Source organism: Colossoma macropomum, unplaced genomic scaffold, assembly GCF_904425465.1.
Source record: "Colossoma macropomum unplaced genomic scaffold, Colossoma_macropomum, whole genome shotgun sequence".
Taxonomy (NCBI): domain Eukaryota; kingdom Metazoa; phylum Chordata; class Actinopteri; order Characiformes; family Serrasalmidae; genus Colossoma; species Colossoma macropomum.
In genome coordinates, this window is record NW_023494788.1 from 26,689,169 (window position 1) to 26,706,275 (window position 17,107).

The 17,107-nt window shown below is 40.1% G+C and overlaps 1 protein-coding gene across 1 annotated transcript in view; it reads right to left on the reverse strand.

Annotated features, from left to right (window-relative positions):
- Positions 1–17,107, reverse strand: part of drp2 (dystrophin related protein 2) — a 74,175-nt gene that overhangs the window by 51,441 nt on the left and 5,627 nt on the right. The window lies entirely within an intron of this gene.

The window sequence follows — 17,107 nt, forward strand, 5'->3', positions numbered from 1 at the left end:
AAAATACTTAAAAAAAATAACTTTTATACCTTACAATTATACTCAGTCAAACAGAGCAGTCGCATATACAGCCTTTGGTAGTAAATGTCAACTTTCCTGCTCCTGTATATTAGCCTCCTTGTCTCCACCCGGCACGGTGGCGCAGCAAGAACGGCCTGGGTTCGATTCCCGGCCGGGTGACCAGGGTCATTTCTGTGTGGAGTTTGCATGTTCTCCCCGTGTCTGCGTAGGTTTCTTCCGGGTACTCCGGTTTCCTCCCACAGTCCAAAAACATGTAGTCAGGCCAATTGGACATGCTAAAATTGCCCCTAGGTGTGTGTGTGTGTGAATGTGTATGTCTGTCTGTCTGCCCTGTGATGGACTAGCGACCTGTCCAGGGTGTATCCTGCCTTCCGCCCAATGACAGCTGGGATAGGCTCTAGCACCCCACCGCGACCCAGGATAAGCGGTTTAGATGACGGATGGATGGATGGATGTCTCCACCCATACTGGGGAAGTGATGGGAAAACACACATACACATATATATATATATATATATATATATATATATATATATATATACACACCAGGGCAGAATGTTTAAAGTGACTAGTGAGTAGTAGTAGTCTCTAGAGTAAGATTTTTCGGGGGGGGGCTGTTTGACATGCAGAATATTTTTTTCCCCGCATATATATTCATACAAATGTGATGATTTGAGAACAGTCATCACATTTGTATGAATATATATGCAGGGGGAAAAAATTCTGCATGTCAAACAGCCCACCCCTAAAAATTTTACTCTAGAGACTACTACTACTCACTGGTCACTTTAAACATTCTGCCTTGATGTGTGTATCATTTCAATTTCAATTGAATTAGATTGGCTCCTTTACTCTGGTTGAAAGGGTAAAAACTTGCTTGTCCATTTTGTGCTGAATATAGACAGAATAATGTTTTCTTTAAGATCTGCTTTGTTTGTTTTCAAATCTCACTAACTGTCCTCTAGTTTGAAGTACAAGAACCATAATATGTATATTTTTTCTGTGGTGTATTTACATCCTTTCCAATAGCAAAGTTCAACATATTTGTCAGGGAAAAGGGTGAAAAAACCCTTTGAATATTTAGAAGGCACATTTTTCAGAGAGATAAGAATGGTCGTCATCTTGTTCGTGGACTTTGTCACAGTCTCCTGTGTGCAGGGCAAGAATTTTATCCAGTATGCAAGCAAATCACTCTGGCTTTAATGCTTGCCTCTGCATCTTTTCCACATCCAGGTACACTATACTCCATACATGCATTCTCCCACTGAATTATGTCTTTGATAAAGAAAAAAGCTATCTTGTTCAACAAACGAGGTAAGAGCACTTATACTAGCTTGAAAGTATTTATTAGCCTATAGCTCAGTGGCTAGATTAGCAGTCAGGACTGGTTGTTCACCGTAGGGATTCCCAATGGTTGCAAAACATATTTCAGTAGTGAAAGAACACTGATGAACAAAAACATTTGCAAAGTCTGTCAAACTGATGTGAATGCAGGATACAATGCTGTGCCATGAAATAGTGTAATGGCAAGGAAAGGAAAGTTATTCATACAGAACCTTTGCACCATGCAATTTGTTTTACAAATGAGAAAAGACTCATTAAAGACAATTAAAATTGAAAAAGATGTAGATAAAAACATGAATAAAACATGAACACAAACAATAGATTTAAAAGAGAAGAAATTAAACATTAAATTGAAAAGCAAATTAAAAATTAAATTAGGATAATAGAGTGCTGTTACAGGAGAGAAGTGTAGTAGAGCTAACAGTGTTTTAAACTCTCAAATAGGAACATTTTCAGTCCAGATTTAAAAGCGTCTAGTGTCAGGGCTCTTCTAACACTCTCTGTCAACTCGTTCCATTTAAGAGCAGCACAGTAGCTAAACGGTGCTGCTCCATGTTTAGTTTTTACCTTAGGCAAGACTAACTGACTACTTCCTAAGGATCTGAGAGATCTGCTCAGCTCATATCGCTGCAGTATATCAGATAAACGCGCTGGTCTTACACCATAAAGTAATTTATAGACCAGTAAGTACCTTAAAGTTTATTCTGTAACACACTGGTAGACAGTGTAGGGATTTTACAATCGGGGTGATGTGTTCCCTCCTTTTACTCACAAGGAGAACTCTGCCAACTGCGTTTTTTAATCAGCAGAAACTGTGTCTTTTTTGGGAGTCCAGTTAAGAGACCATTACAGTAATCATTCCTGCTAGAGATACAGGTGTGGATGAGTTTCTTCAGGCCTGGTTTGGTCAGAAAATCTTTAATCTTGTTAATGTTCTAATGGTGATAAAATGATGATTTAGTAACTGCCTCCCATTGCTATTCCCAAATAAAATAATCTCTGTTTCATCTTTATTCAACTGCTGAAAGTTTTGCTCCACGCAGTTAGTGATGTGTTCAGGTCACCTCCAAAGTTAGTCAAACATAGTTGTTTGGGGAGAGGGCCATCTGCATAGCTGTGGTAAGGAAGCATGTATAAATTAAATAAGAGCGGCCCAATATTCAAGCCTTGGGGACACCATAGGTACCAAACCAACCAAAGTAGTTTCTTCCTTTCAGGAACGAACTGAACCATTTTAGGACAGTTCCTGAGAGTTCAACCCAGGTCTCAAGTCTATCTATGAGAATTTTATGGTCAATGGTATGAAAGGCAGCACTGAGATTGAGGAGTAGAACAGATATTTTTCCATAGTCTGTATTTAAATGAATGTCATTACAACCTTAATTAGAGAGACTCAGTACTATGATTGGGCCGGAATTTGTCTAGACATCTATTTAAGGATAGAAAGCCAGTAAGTTGCTTAAAGACAGTTTCCTCAATAATTTTTCCCAATAAAAGGAGGACTTAATAGAGGGCTAGAGTTGCTTCTAGATTTTTCTTTTTAAAAAGAGGTTTCACAACTGCTTATTTGAGATGATTCACTGTATCAATTAAAATGTCATTATTAGTAGCACTAAGCTGGGACATTTTTAATATGATGTCTTTACGTGGTGATGGAGAGGACTTGGGCTCATTGGTGGATATAGATGTACGAATGGTTTGTCTGATATTATAGATTTTAGTGTTAAAAAGTATGCAAACTTATTACATCTCTCACTTGATTCTAATTTTTACATATATGTAGGTGACTTTGTTATTTTGTCAACCATGGGAAAGAGTATTTTGCTATTATTAATGTTATTGTTGATAGGGATTGTCTAAGTTTTGCATTGAAATCACACAGTCTTTGAAGATTTCTTTGTGGATCTAAAGCTTTGTTTCATGCCATCTGTGTTCAGCCTTCCTACATTCTCTCTTTTGGAGTTGAACCATAGTAGCATTTCTCCATGGTGCTCTCTGTTAGCATGACGTAGTTTTAACTTTAACTGGTGCACTCTCTTCCATAACACTAACAATCTTTGAGTTGAAGCTATCCAGCAAAGCATCAACAGACTTGTATGGTAAGTGTAGTGCACATTTTGCTCATGAAAGTGTGGCTGTGCTGTCATCTATAAACCTTTTATTAAAGCAAACATGTCTGGTCTTGATGTCTAGTGAGATATATAGTGATATGTTGAGACCTATTGAGAAAACCACATCCAGAGCTTGTCCTTGACAGTGTGTGCTTCTGGTCACATGCTCAGAGAGTTTAAAAGAGTCCAATATGGCACAGAGTCTGGGTTCCTTGGCATAATTATCATTGGGATTGTCAATATCTATGTTAAAATCACTAGCAATAATGAAGTGATCAAAATCAGTTGAAATAAACTTTGGAGACCTGCAGACAATTACTAGTAATATTCTTGGTGCCTCATTCAGAATTGCACAGAACTACAAGTCACCAAATGATTCCATCTTGCATTGGTTGCACCTCCTTTCTTACTGGCATGTGAGACATTTATAAATGGTTGCTGGGAGGTTCAGCACTACATTCATTTCTGTTAAAAGCATAAAATCAAGTCTATGGGCAACAATAAAACTATTAATTAAAGAAGATTTGTTTGTGAGAGATCTAATACTGAGAAGCACTAACTTAGTAAAGCGCTTTGCTCTAGATGCTGTAATCCATATTTTACATACTGCAGATTTGATACATTCATATTACATGACATGTACTCCCTGTTCTTTCTGTTTCTGATAAGTACTGGAATGAGAAAGATTATAGGGTCCAAGCTTCTTTTGAAAACATGTACTGCTGACCAGATCCAAAAAATATCACTTTGCTGGATTTCTTAAAAATGGGGTGACCTCCATTAGTGGAGGAGGATGGATGGCGCTCCTGCTGACGATGCAGAAGACAGCAAAGCTGCCTTTTTGGTGGCTGAAGAGTCTCTTTTTTGAGGTACTGTAGGTGGTGGGGGAGCTCAACTCTTCTTAGGGAACGGTCTGAGGAATGGAGATGAGCCAGTAGATGAGGGTGGAAGAGAAGCTGGGATGATTTTTCGCTATAACTGAGGGCTGGCTGACAGTGACAGCCTTGCTGTAACTGATACCAGCTTCTCTGTGGTTGCTGGGAGGTTCAGGTGGGGTGAGGTGGGGGGGTGGAAGATTGTGATTTTGGTGTCTCTGGCAGCTGATATGGTTAATCAGCAGCTGCAATAAATGCGGCTCTCAGGAAATTCTCAGTGGAGGAGGATGTTGTGGCTCTGGAGTGATGAGTGGCTCTGAGTCCTTGGGTGTTACCACTGATGTGTCTCCATTAAAGGGGATAGATAAGTTGCACGTGGAGAAAATGAGGTTCTCAAAGATTTGACACCCCTCTTGTTAGAGTGCAGTCCGTCTCACCTAAAAAAATCTCTCTTACCAAAAAACAGGTTGTAGATGTCAACAGGGGTTCAGTCCATTTGATCTGTTGCTTTTATGTAGTCAAGTGTTTAATCCAAGTAGCCCTGAGAACATATTGGTTCTCCATGCAGGCAAAGGACCACTGATAAATGACTGTATGTTTAGCTTGCTGGACATGTTAAAGAGATCTCTAAAGTTCCTTTTTGATACTTCGGGCTCTTGCTTCCTTGTGTCATTCTTGTCAACATGAACAATGATGTGCTTCACTGTTGTGTATTTAGCCAGTAAAATAGGAAGCTTTTCATTCAATTTGAAAACGGTGATGTTCGGCTCACATCAAACTGTGAGTTTTTTGTTTTTCATGCCACAAACACGCCACATGGATGAAAACATGGATGTCTGCTGTGGCTGCAGACTGGGGCCCTGAGGCTCTGCTGGGGTGCTCTGACTGGCTGACATTTCATGTTCTTTCTGCATTATGTTCACTGCCTTTAGGAAACTTACTAAGGCCGTGCAGTGGTTCAAATCTATTCTGCATAATGAAGTAACTGGGCCCAATATTCTGCTCTGACTTTGTGCTGTGATCTCTGAGGAAAGGTTTTGGAATTAACAAGATGGGCTATGTTAACAGGTGGAAGATGAGACTACAGTGCCATACGCAGCACAGCATTTGGGTTTAGCTCTAATGTGGACCCATTGCTCATTTCTGCCAGCTGTACTCACATTAGCGTCTCCATTCACATGTTACACTAGTCTGGCTCTGTGTGTCTCCACTGCCCACTGGTCTGTTAAGCCCCCAGCCCACTATCTGCTGCCAACACTCTCACACTCTGATACTCCTCATGCAGCGCAGGAATGCCAGTTCTTATACTCTGATAACAAGCTCAGAAAACAAAGAATGACACCTTCCAAAACTGTCATTTTTTCCAGAAATCTGTAACAATTCTGAGAGCACATGTGTTTTAAAGCCAGAAAAGGCATTTTGTAAAATTTCTTCATTGGTAGGTAACAGGAACAGTTCTAATTTCTGTGTCTATATACCACAACTGTAAAAGAACAAAAAACAAGAAAACTATCCAGTGCTCCTGACCTGTCTATATATAACAAGCTCAGACACTGTAGCTTGAAAAAAACTTCTGAAAATAAAAAAGAAAGATTACAGAGCTAAGCAAAGAAGCATCTGAATGGCAAGGAAGCAGGAAGTACAAAATGCAATAACATAATAAATAACATATTAAACATTAGCTTTAGCCTGGAATTCCCCTTTAAGTGCTGTTGCTACTGTGTTGAACTGACACTTGTAATTCAAAAGCAAAGTAATTCTAAAGAGATCTCATGTTGTGAGCAATAGCAGTCAGCAATCAGTATGTGTAGGCAATGTTTTATGAGAGCTAAGGGAGACCGCAGCTAGAGCTGTCCTCTATATATTCTGCTTAGTCTAACCCAAAATGTGGGCATCGCTGCTGCCCAGAGAGCTGCAATCTTTTCATACAGAGCCCCAGATAAAAATTGACAGCAGCCAGAAAACCCTGCAGGGGCTACAAACATGATTATCTTTTCTGTTTTTCACGATTAGCTGAATGTTTCTTCATGTCCGGCTCGTTTGAGTGGAAAACACTCAGATCTCTAAACGGGACTAAGACACAGCAGTGGAACAAGAGCACAGAGAAAGAGAAAGAAAAACACAAAAAGAGAAAAAGACAAAGAAATGAAAAAGAGAAAGAGGAAAAGAGAAGAAAACTGGAAAGAAAAAGAATGACAGATAAAATGAGCACAGACATAAAGAGGAAGCCACCTCCACCTGGTGAGATGTGTAATCTACTGGAGCTCCATATGATTTGTTATTGGACTCTATAAAGGCAGTCAGGCTGAGAATATTCCATTAGATCTTGTGTCTTCCAGAGCAACTGCTAGCATCCCTAATCTCACTCTTGCTCGCGCACACATACACACTCACAAACAAAATGAACCCAAGGTCGCTGAGCCGCTGCTTTTATAACATGACACAAGCTTTAGACATCTGTGCAAGTAATGGTACTAACGTCTCAACAGAGACTGTATGGCCACTATAGTTTCATCTAGCATATCTCAGTGCTGACGTGCTTAGAGGAGTGAGAAGGGCTGTAGTCATATACTTTACAATCAAACAACCACAGCCTACTATACAGTTTCATATTAAGAATGCATGTTTGTACATAACACAAAGAGTTGTAAGAAAGGAAGAGGCAGTGGAAATATGTTTGCAGATTTTTTCCAAAAACATCACTGATGAATCATCACTGTCATATCAAGTTATATTGAAATGCTAAATTGGGGATCCTGTCCAAACTGGCAAACCTGAACAGCTTCTGTCAGAGAAAACAGCATCTGAATACAGCTTTTTTGGTCAACTTGTCAGTGAATGGTTGAGAGATCAAAAGCGTGTTAAACCAAAGTGCGCACTGAATTCTACACCTTTATCTTTATCACTTGGTGTAGTCTGAATAATTTTCCTACAGCTCTGGACAGCTGGCTAGCCTGCATGCTCTTATTTATTGTTGGTCATAAATGCAGCTGAGAACATGCTAGCTAGACAGAACAATGGGAAACATGTTTGAACTGCATCTGTAACTTAAACCTATAATGTCGAAACTTATCAAACTGTCAAATTGTGACAGTCACTTAAGTAAGAGCCAAATCTCAGTCTATAATGAGTCAGGTCTGCAGAGCTGGTAACTATGTTCTACTGGTGACAAGCTAGCATTTGTTCTGCATTCTCATACTGAAATATCCCTTAAAAACAACATTTTTATTCATAGATTTCAACCAATAAAGTGTTTTAATCTCTTGCACTTCCTGCATAAAAAACTAAGATATTTCAAGAGCTGAACCTTGACATTACTACCTTACATCACGGGTCTCTGACTTTCTTGTTAAAGATGAAAAAAGAAAACCCTAAAATTCTGCATGTTTCTAACAAAAGTGCTTGACTGATTGTTGCAAATAAATCAAGGTCTTCATCCAGCCTGGGAATTTTCACTACAGACCTTATCACTAATGCATGAAAGACCGCGAATGAACATAAAGAATTCATCCACACAAAACACTTTAATTGCAACTGAAACTTCAGTCCTTAAATATTTATTTTTCTTAAATACAGATGATTATTTTGTAGAGGGCAGGAAAATTTCAGCAGCACACCTGAATTAATTTCATGTCCATCCATTAAGTATAACAGTACCATAATCAGCTCTGTGACTTGAAACTTTTTCTGATACTTTAATCTAATTCTCCTGACTGAGGAAAAGAGAGCCTACATCAGTAGCTAGCTGGCTGTTGAGTGCTGATGTATAGGTAGCAGGTATTTTTTTTCAGACTGATCTGTTGCTTGTTTTTCAAAGCTGCAAACACAAACTGTGATGCTGTAGTCTAAGTCAGTCGAGTAACTAAGCAAGCCCGCCAGTTCATCTTTGCGTCTGGCCCGACCGTCTCGCCTAAATGACCGGCCAGGCCACCACGGAATCTCCCAGTCCTCCCTATGAGCAGTCTGGGCCTGTAGCTAGTTCGTAATGAATGGCTGACATTAGCAGGCTAGTTAGCTCAGCATCGGTCATTATCTTGCACTCAAGTCGCATTGGTTAAAGTGGTAATTTATCAGGGACAATTTAAACTGAGCTCAGTGATAGACATTTTCAACAAAAACACATTCATTGCCAAAAATATCAATTGCATCGTATAGACTAAATATCCAAACAAATGCTGCCAATGTTTGAGGAAATTAGAGAGGGAACCACCACTTTTCTTACTGATTGTGGAGGTTGTTGGCTACTTTCACATTCCAAATACACAACATATTGACAGTCATTATGACGGAAACTAAGGAGACGCAGTGCAACTTTCCATTGCCTGAACAGGTTGTAGGCTAACTTGAGGGGCATCCACCAGATAATTTGTTTCATCCACACATTTTAAAACAGAGCAAAACGACTATACACGGTTTCCCTATGAAAATGCTTACACAGAATTTCAAAATCCCCCTCCCACTGAAGCTGGCAGCTGATTGGTTATTAGGATGTCAGGAGACAGTGGTGATTCCTCATTTCAGATTAACCCAACAATTTAGCACGCTACATTAAAATGCAATTTTGTTGTTTGACCAAATATTAGTGTTGCTTAACTAAACTTTGTTGTTTAAACTAAACTATATCTAATAAACAATACACTGCACATTTATTGAACAGACAGCAGGGGAGATCCGCTGCTCAGCACTGCTGAAATGGCCAAGATAGCAGACAGGTCACTTCTAACAATACAACTCTCCTTCATGATAGACACTAAACATACACACAGCGCCTCCCAAGAGCCTCCTTGCAAGGCCGCTCTGCATGGCCAGGCCTCCCGTGTGCCCGTGACAACGTGAGTCAGTAGTGGGATGCTACAATATCTTACTTACAGGTTTGTGTTGAAGGTTCCCTCTGGCAAGGTGCTTTAATACAGCCTGGACCAAAAGTGTAAAGAGTTTCTAAATGTTATTTATTTAGAAACATCATTTACCATAAATATATTTTTTTTAAATACAGATGATTTATTAATAGTTGTACCCTCACCCCCTGTTGGATTCTGTGGCCCACTGGGGCCCCTCTAACATCTGTCTGGACACACATTTGCTGAAGAGGCTGCCTCTGTTATTTAGTTATTAGTCTTACATGAAACCCTACAAATTTAAACTCTAATTACAAAAAGATTTCCCTAAGTTTTTTTGACTAAATCATATTTTTAAAAGTGCTCCTCTGTTTGCTGCTAATTCTGTGCTACTGATTTTTTAGTCTGATCACAACAGTCGCAGCTCTATGATAGTATTGGCAAAGTCCTCTTTCCCCACAGCTAAGTGAATATCTGTTTAAGTCTTAAGGATACTTGAATATCAAAATTAATCTGCATGTCTCTAGTGTGGACATGCATAAAAATCCCATTATCCATTATAATACTATTGCTACTTCCACCTCCTGTCTGTGATGTGGCCGCATTAGAGTAGTTCACACACACATTGTTTGCTATTGACAGGACACATGTGTCCAGAGAGAGAGGAGAGAGAGAGAGACTGCTCTCTACACAGCCTGACCCGTCTGCTGCCCACTGATCCACAGCCAGGGAGGCCTACATCACACCTGTGCTCGAGCCCCAGCACAACACAGTGACTAACGCAGCTTGCCATGGACACTGTTTTGCACTGTATCTCTCTCTTTCTCTCTCTCTCTCTTCAGAATACTCACCACACCAAGACCCATACAAGGAAGCACTCTGCACCCATTCAGTCCAGCAAACGGTCCAGCTCTCCTGAATCTCTCTGAGCAGGGTCATCCATCATCCCAGTTCTCTCTGAGGCTTTATTGGGATGCCTCCCAAAGCCACAAATCAAACAATGCCTCAGCCAGACAAGCATCAGTATCCCAGCGCTCCACTGCACAGTGGAAGGGAAAACAAATAGGAGCCCGCTGCTCTGTAATGGAACTGGAGCCATAGTATAAGAGATGCCAGGCCTGAAACCAGCAGCTGCCAGGACGAAACTGCAGCCACTGAGCCTGCATGCGCACATTGCATTCCACTGAGCAAACAAGGATTAATTGGAGGCTTTTGCTGGCATGTATGGTAGTCATTGACATGACTGATGCCAAAAGCTCTAGTACGGATGATATCAATACGTAGACTGGTGGCTATTGCTGCATGTAAGGGGGGGGGGGCACTGTGTGTGGCAGCGTTACACAGGCAGCACTTTACTGTCTTAGGAGCAGCCGTGTGGAATGGTTAGAAGGTCTGTCCGAGCTGCACAATATGAGCCATCAGCCTCCGTGGCCAGAGCAGGCATCATCAAATCAATAAGAATGGCCTACGGGGAGCTCATTTCACACCGTTCTCCCAAATGACGAGACTGAAGCAGCTCGTTATTCTGACAAAAGACAATGAGAGCTGTTCCAGATTCCTCCTGATCTGCTTCAGCACATGGATACAAGCCAATCTTGACAGACACACAAGTGGAATAGAGTGCAACCTGCAATATTAGTACTGCAGTTCTTTTCTCCTTGTTAAACCATGGCTGAATAGCCTGAAATCGAGTTTCCTAATAATCAAATGCAGTAGTCACTAATGCAGTTGACTAAGTAGTGAAATGGTGAATATAAGAGCAAAGCAAGTTCTCACCATTTCCTGTTCTGCATGCCTTCACACTATGCATAGTGCTTTCGGGGGGTAAGAGAAGGAAATGATGCCTGGTTCATTCACCACAATTCAAACAAGACAAATCAAATATCAACACTGTGGAGAACATATCCAATGGTTTCAGTGACTGCTCCATTCAAGGTCTTTAGAATAGTAGTCATAATCATCTTGGGTCACAAAATTTGTCATAATGAACAATTAATTTGACGAAAGAATAATTACTTGCTTAAAATACACTTAGGTGCCAGGATCGATTTAAAATGTTCTGAAAGAAGGTGAATAATAGTGTGCGAACATGGCTAGAAGTTCCATTATCCACAATATTTCATCAGGCTGAATCAATGAACCAACCAATAGTAACTGGATTTTCCCCAGGGTGGTAATAAAAAAAATGTGTCATGAAAGCAAAGAAGCAATGTTTTGTTTGTGTCTAATAATAAAAAGACACAGTTCTAATTTTACTACAAATTCCACAACAAAATGGGGCCAACAAATCAAAAAAGCAATCCTTTTCATTTTCAGAAACTGATTCAATTGATACAGTTTCATTCTGTATTTTAAAGATTTAGGTTCAGAGTCTGATGCTTTTTGTGAGCCTCCTTTCCCAGCACTGCTGTGGGTGTGGCCAAGGAAAGTTATCTGCATCCAATTTGCATAAATTACTATCAAGCCATGTATGGAAAAGCTTCAGCATTTGAAACGGCTGTCGAAAGTACAACAAGCCTTTCAAAACAGTCAACAAAACAAGGCTTGGCCAAACAGATGTGTTGCTGGTGGTGCACTGTTGTCACCCCAGGGATCAGCTAGTGATGTATATTTGAATTTAGTGCAGCAGTGGAGGGATGACTGAGCTAGATCTAAGAGCCAGCAGGAAACGAGCCTTTCAATTTAGCTGTACTTTTCTCACAGCCTGCCTCACCTCCTTAACCTACATTCTCCGCATCAGACGCTTCACAAACAAAAACACCTACAGACAGATCCATTCGCTTATTAGCACGCTTGAATGGAAATTCATACGGTTCTCACTTATCAAGCATCCCACACAAACAGGTGTACATGTATGCATCACAAAGAACAAATACAAAGATGTGCATGTACACATGGCATAAGGTATATGCATAAAGAGTTTATTTACATAACAGACATTTGCAACAAATGATACGTGAAACATACAAACACACATACAAGCAAAAAATGCTCAAATGCGCAGTCCCTGCACAGCTGGGATTAATGAAGAGATAAGATGCATGGAGCTGACAGGTTACCAAATGTAAGTTTTCAAGGGCAGAGGCTGCAGAGCAGGAGTAGAAAGGAGCAAGAGAAGAGCGTGGTCTCAGGTGGGAGAGAGAGAGGATGCAAGACGCTAACTGGGTCTGGCAGGTGAGCATAAGCCCGATTTTCTCTGTGGCAGGAGATAGGGGGTAGGTATATGATTGGCCATTGCTGCTCCCAGAGTCTGCACTGGGCAGCCATGTCCAAAGCATCTTTGTGCTTAATTTTCACCCAGTGAGACTTAAGTCTGATACAAGAACTACAGATGTAGTCCCATCCTGACATTTGTGTTTTTAGAGTTGCACAGCTGCACCACAAGGAAAGTACGTTGAAATTCTTAAAACCAATCCAAACTGAGCCAAATATGCTAGGCTAAAATGTTCAAGTAAAATTACCTCACATGCACTGTCTGAACGAGCACAGTTTTTTTTTTTTTGGACTACACTGAAATGTAGACTTGAAATGGTCATCTTATGATGTAGTAAATATGCTATTTTCATATTTTTAAGTTAAGGCTGCAAAGAGTATTCAATAAAATGTAGAACAAAATGACAATTAAAATGTTAGAAAATAAAAAAAGCATTTACCCATTTTTATGAAAGCATGTCATATCATGCATCTGCAAATGCTAGCGAATCACCAGTAGCAGCACATCTAAAGAGAGCAAGACAGTGATTGATGGTTAGTCTTTTTTCATGTCAGTCAAATAGTCCTTTTCTGTCAGAAACACTGTGATATCTCGGCAGCAGTCAGAGACAGGGCTGTCAAGTCTCCATGCCTAACTGCCTCTATTAGTGCTCTAATTTGAGTCGATAATGTCGGTTTTAATCACCCCGCTCATTCCAAATGCTTTTCTTTTGCTCTGCATTGCTAGATTGCTAGATAGCATGCTCTCCATTGCATTTATTTCTGTGAATAAATGAGAGTGTTCTGGCTAGCGAGCTGTCTGTCCAGAGAATAAAGAAACTTTTGAAAACTGCACCAGTCTAAGTTGAGTTCAACACATCCTCAGGTATAAAGCAGTTTTTGAGGGGCTTAAAAAACTTGGATGATCACCCCCATGCTCACTGACAACAGCTGACCAAAAGACTGTAGTAGTTTCATTAATAAAAAATAATAATATTCATAAAATGCTAAAAAAAAATAAATGAATAGATAATCAAAACATTATCTGTAACCATAACAATGAATAATGATAAGGTTAAAAACAATTCCATTTAATCATTAAAGTAAAACATATTTCTTGGGCTTTCCATAATTAAATCCCTATATCAAGTCAGGAAATTACTCCTTTGATTAAACTTACATTAGTGTGTAACAGCTGTGCACTCAAATTTTATGTGCAGAAAGTTTAAAGGGGAACTCCACCGAATTTGCAAAATTACTTAATTATTCAACTGTTTAGATGTAAACAAAATCATTCAGAATGGTTTGGTGTGAAATGAAATTGTTCACTGTAGTATTAGGAACCAGACGTCCGTATGTCACTTTATCTGCTATCCAAAATGACCAGTGAACTTACATGTGTCTTATAAGGTTTTACATGTCATGCTGATAATGGTGAAATAATGCGTCGCATGGTGTCAGCAAAACTCATAGTTTATGTGAGTAATGGTATTCATCAGAGGAGCTGTGACAGATTACAGTTGCACCTCGCTGTCCTACCCCATAAACTGGTGAGCAGAGTAGCAAGTAGTTTGTTGCTGACACTGTCAATTTCCATTCTCCCTGAGTTTTTCTGTTTCGGCGCAGATGGGTGCTATATCCAACTCGGTTCCCCCTTGAAATTATCGTTCCCTTTGACAAATCCCCAATATAAATTCACCCAAGATAACACGGCATTATTGAGATTCCGTGATAAATATTATTTTTAATTTGAGTAAACAGTAAACAATCGTACTGATAAATACTTTTTGTACCATTCGTCACCGTTTGGGTGAATACAGCTGCCGTACAAACCTTTTTTGAGCCTTTTCACTTTGCATAGTTCCAGTGTTGCTTGATGTTGTTTACTGACCAGTGAATGCGCGCATCCGAGGACCTGATTAGTCAATGGGAACGTGAATTTGAGGGGGGAACTAATCTAATACAACACCGGCTAGCAGTGTAGAACGTCTGTAGCTACAGGTTAGTAACAACAAAAGCATGTTAGCTCACGCGCATTAATCTCAGTTGAGACTGTGGTTTTGACAGGAAACACATAAGTAATTCTAGAGTAATAGTTTTACTAAAAATACATTTTAGGCCAAAATTTTATAACAAAGCTATCACAAAACAATGTCTCAGGTATCAAACAATGGATTTCTAACCATTTTGTGTAATACGTAATGGAATGTAGCTTTAAGAGCCATTACATCCTCCAGACATGTGGTTCCTAGTACTATATTGGTGAACAATACCGACTTAGTAAATTTCTCTACAAAAGCACATTTCACACTGAACCACTCTGAATGATTTTGTTTCCATCTAAACCATTAAATGATTAAGTAATTTTATAAAATCGATGGAGTTCCCCTTTAACTGTATTTTGGAGAAAGGTGGCTTGCTTTACTGCAATTAAAACACTAGCATAACAAATATTAGTGGCTGTTTCATTTTCCACAAAAACACTTCCACATTTAAACCACTTTTAAATCCTGAAAAAGCACCTCATTGCACCAAATTGTGGAAATTATTCACTTATGTCACCTCTATGACAGTAACCTGAGTGAGCACATTACGCTTTGACAGAGGATTGGAATTTGATCATATGCCTTAATCAGTTCCGATACCAATCTTTCAGATTGGATTAGGATATCCCAAACAAAAACACAGAGCAGAATGTACCATCCATGCGGCCACACCTTGCCAAGTCTCTCCCAGACCCCACACCTCCTGTCAAGACATTGTGTTAGACAGGCTTTTCTACATTAACATGAGACAGGTCTTTTTATGTAGACGCATGGCCTGAGCATCGCACACCATCAAGCCATACACTGATGTAATGTGATTATCTCCTTTCAAAGAGAGACATCAACAGGCAGCATGGCTATATCAGCGGCATGGGGCCTCTGAGAGGCAGAGTTTGATCCACACCACGCCAGCTGATGGATGTGGTTTAATTCCTTTCCCCGCTGCCGAGCAGGCATTCACTAAATAATTCATGCACTTATAAATCCCTGTTGATTTGTTCCTTCATTAGACTGTCTGAAAAGTTGGGTTTGTTTGCCAGCCCTGGCACAAACACAACATTCCACCACTCACTAACACAAGCATCCCTGAAGTCACGCAGATGCAGCTCTCTGTCGTTAATAAGTCTTCATCTGTGGTCCCCCAGAATGACGCAAGTGACACTCTCTCCTACAATGCGTGCAGCCTGACGCAGCCAAAAGACAGCGTGTGGGTTTATGCACACTGTGCATATGGTTGATGGATACTTAGTAAACATACTGTTAAAGTGTTATCTTTCAATTAATGAGTTATTAGACCCAGGTTTGGTCTTTATGTGCCTAGGAGATAAAAAAATTGTGTCCTGATCCTAAACTTGACTAATTAAAACACAATGAGATGGTAATGAGTCCCACAGTAGCTCACAAAATCCACAGCAGGCTTCCATTTGGCATGTCCATTAAAAGCTTTGGCAGAAAGGTGAACACACTCAACAAACAGTCTTGTTTGACAGAAGCTTTTTAATGGCAAGTCACAGACAAAAGCCTGCTGCGTCAAAGGCTCCTGCCGTGATAAATTTCCTAACTGGAATTGGTCAAAGGCAAGTTCCCTGGATTGAAAACCTCATAAAAGGCTTCTGAACTTCAAAACAACTTATGCTGACCCTTCACAAAGTGCCTCGCAGGTTCACTATAATCAGCACACACATAATTTTTCTCTCTTTTTCACAAAAATACACACACACACAAAATACAAATGAACAAGTTCCCCAGGAGCTTTACCATTCTAATCGCTGACCCCTGAGTACTGGGTTAGATGATAGTAATTATCATGCCATTATGGCCAAATCAAGCTTTGCAAGCCCCTGTGTAGTGCAACGCCTGACCAAAGCATTAGTGTAGACAGAGGAGACAAGGTTAAAGTAGTCAAAAGGTTGGTGCACTTGAAGATCAATCATGCTATTATGTACATGCAGAATGGAACATAATGGAACGTGGCAGACCCAGAACAAATCGTGCTCCTAATGACACTGTTCTAAGCAGTGTCCTGTAATGACAGAAAGATATTGAAATAGATACTGTGATACTTTGTGTATTTTAAAGCTCATAGTGGACAGAATTCGCCCCCCGTGGGTGAGTGGAAAATGTTTCAGGTCATGAGCACCCCCTCGCAGCTGTATCATGTGGGATGCTAGAAGATCCCTGAAACATCTCCTCTATGGTTCCCTCAGCACGACAACACATTCCGAGCAAGCCTCTGTCCTCCCATCGAACCCCCAGGACACATTCCACCCAGACCATAACACATCCTACAGCAGGGTGAGAGGATAGCAACAGTATTTGATTGTCTGTTGATGATGACAAAAGGAGGCTCTGTTCCTCCTCTGAAAGCTCATTTGACTTTTTTCTCATTTGACCATTGGCACGCTGTCTGAGAAAATGTTTTTGCTACTAAAGTTTGAGGTAAATTATTCAGGGAGAACTGCTCTAGAACAAAAGATATGAGATTAAGTAGTGGCTTTTCAGATTCTTCATAAAACAAATGAAATCCTGACTCCAACTCAGTCAACACTCAAACAAAAGCCTCATAACAAAAAATTCCTAGTAGTTCATTAGTCTGCTATATAAAAAAGGAATCCTCCTTAGTTCGCTAGATCAAATAAGCCTCATTGCTATCAAAATGCATTGTCACAATGTGATACTGT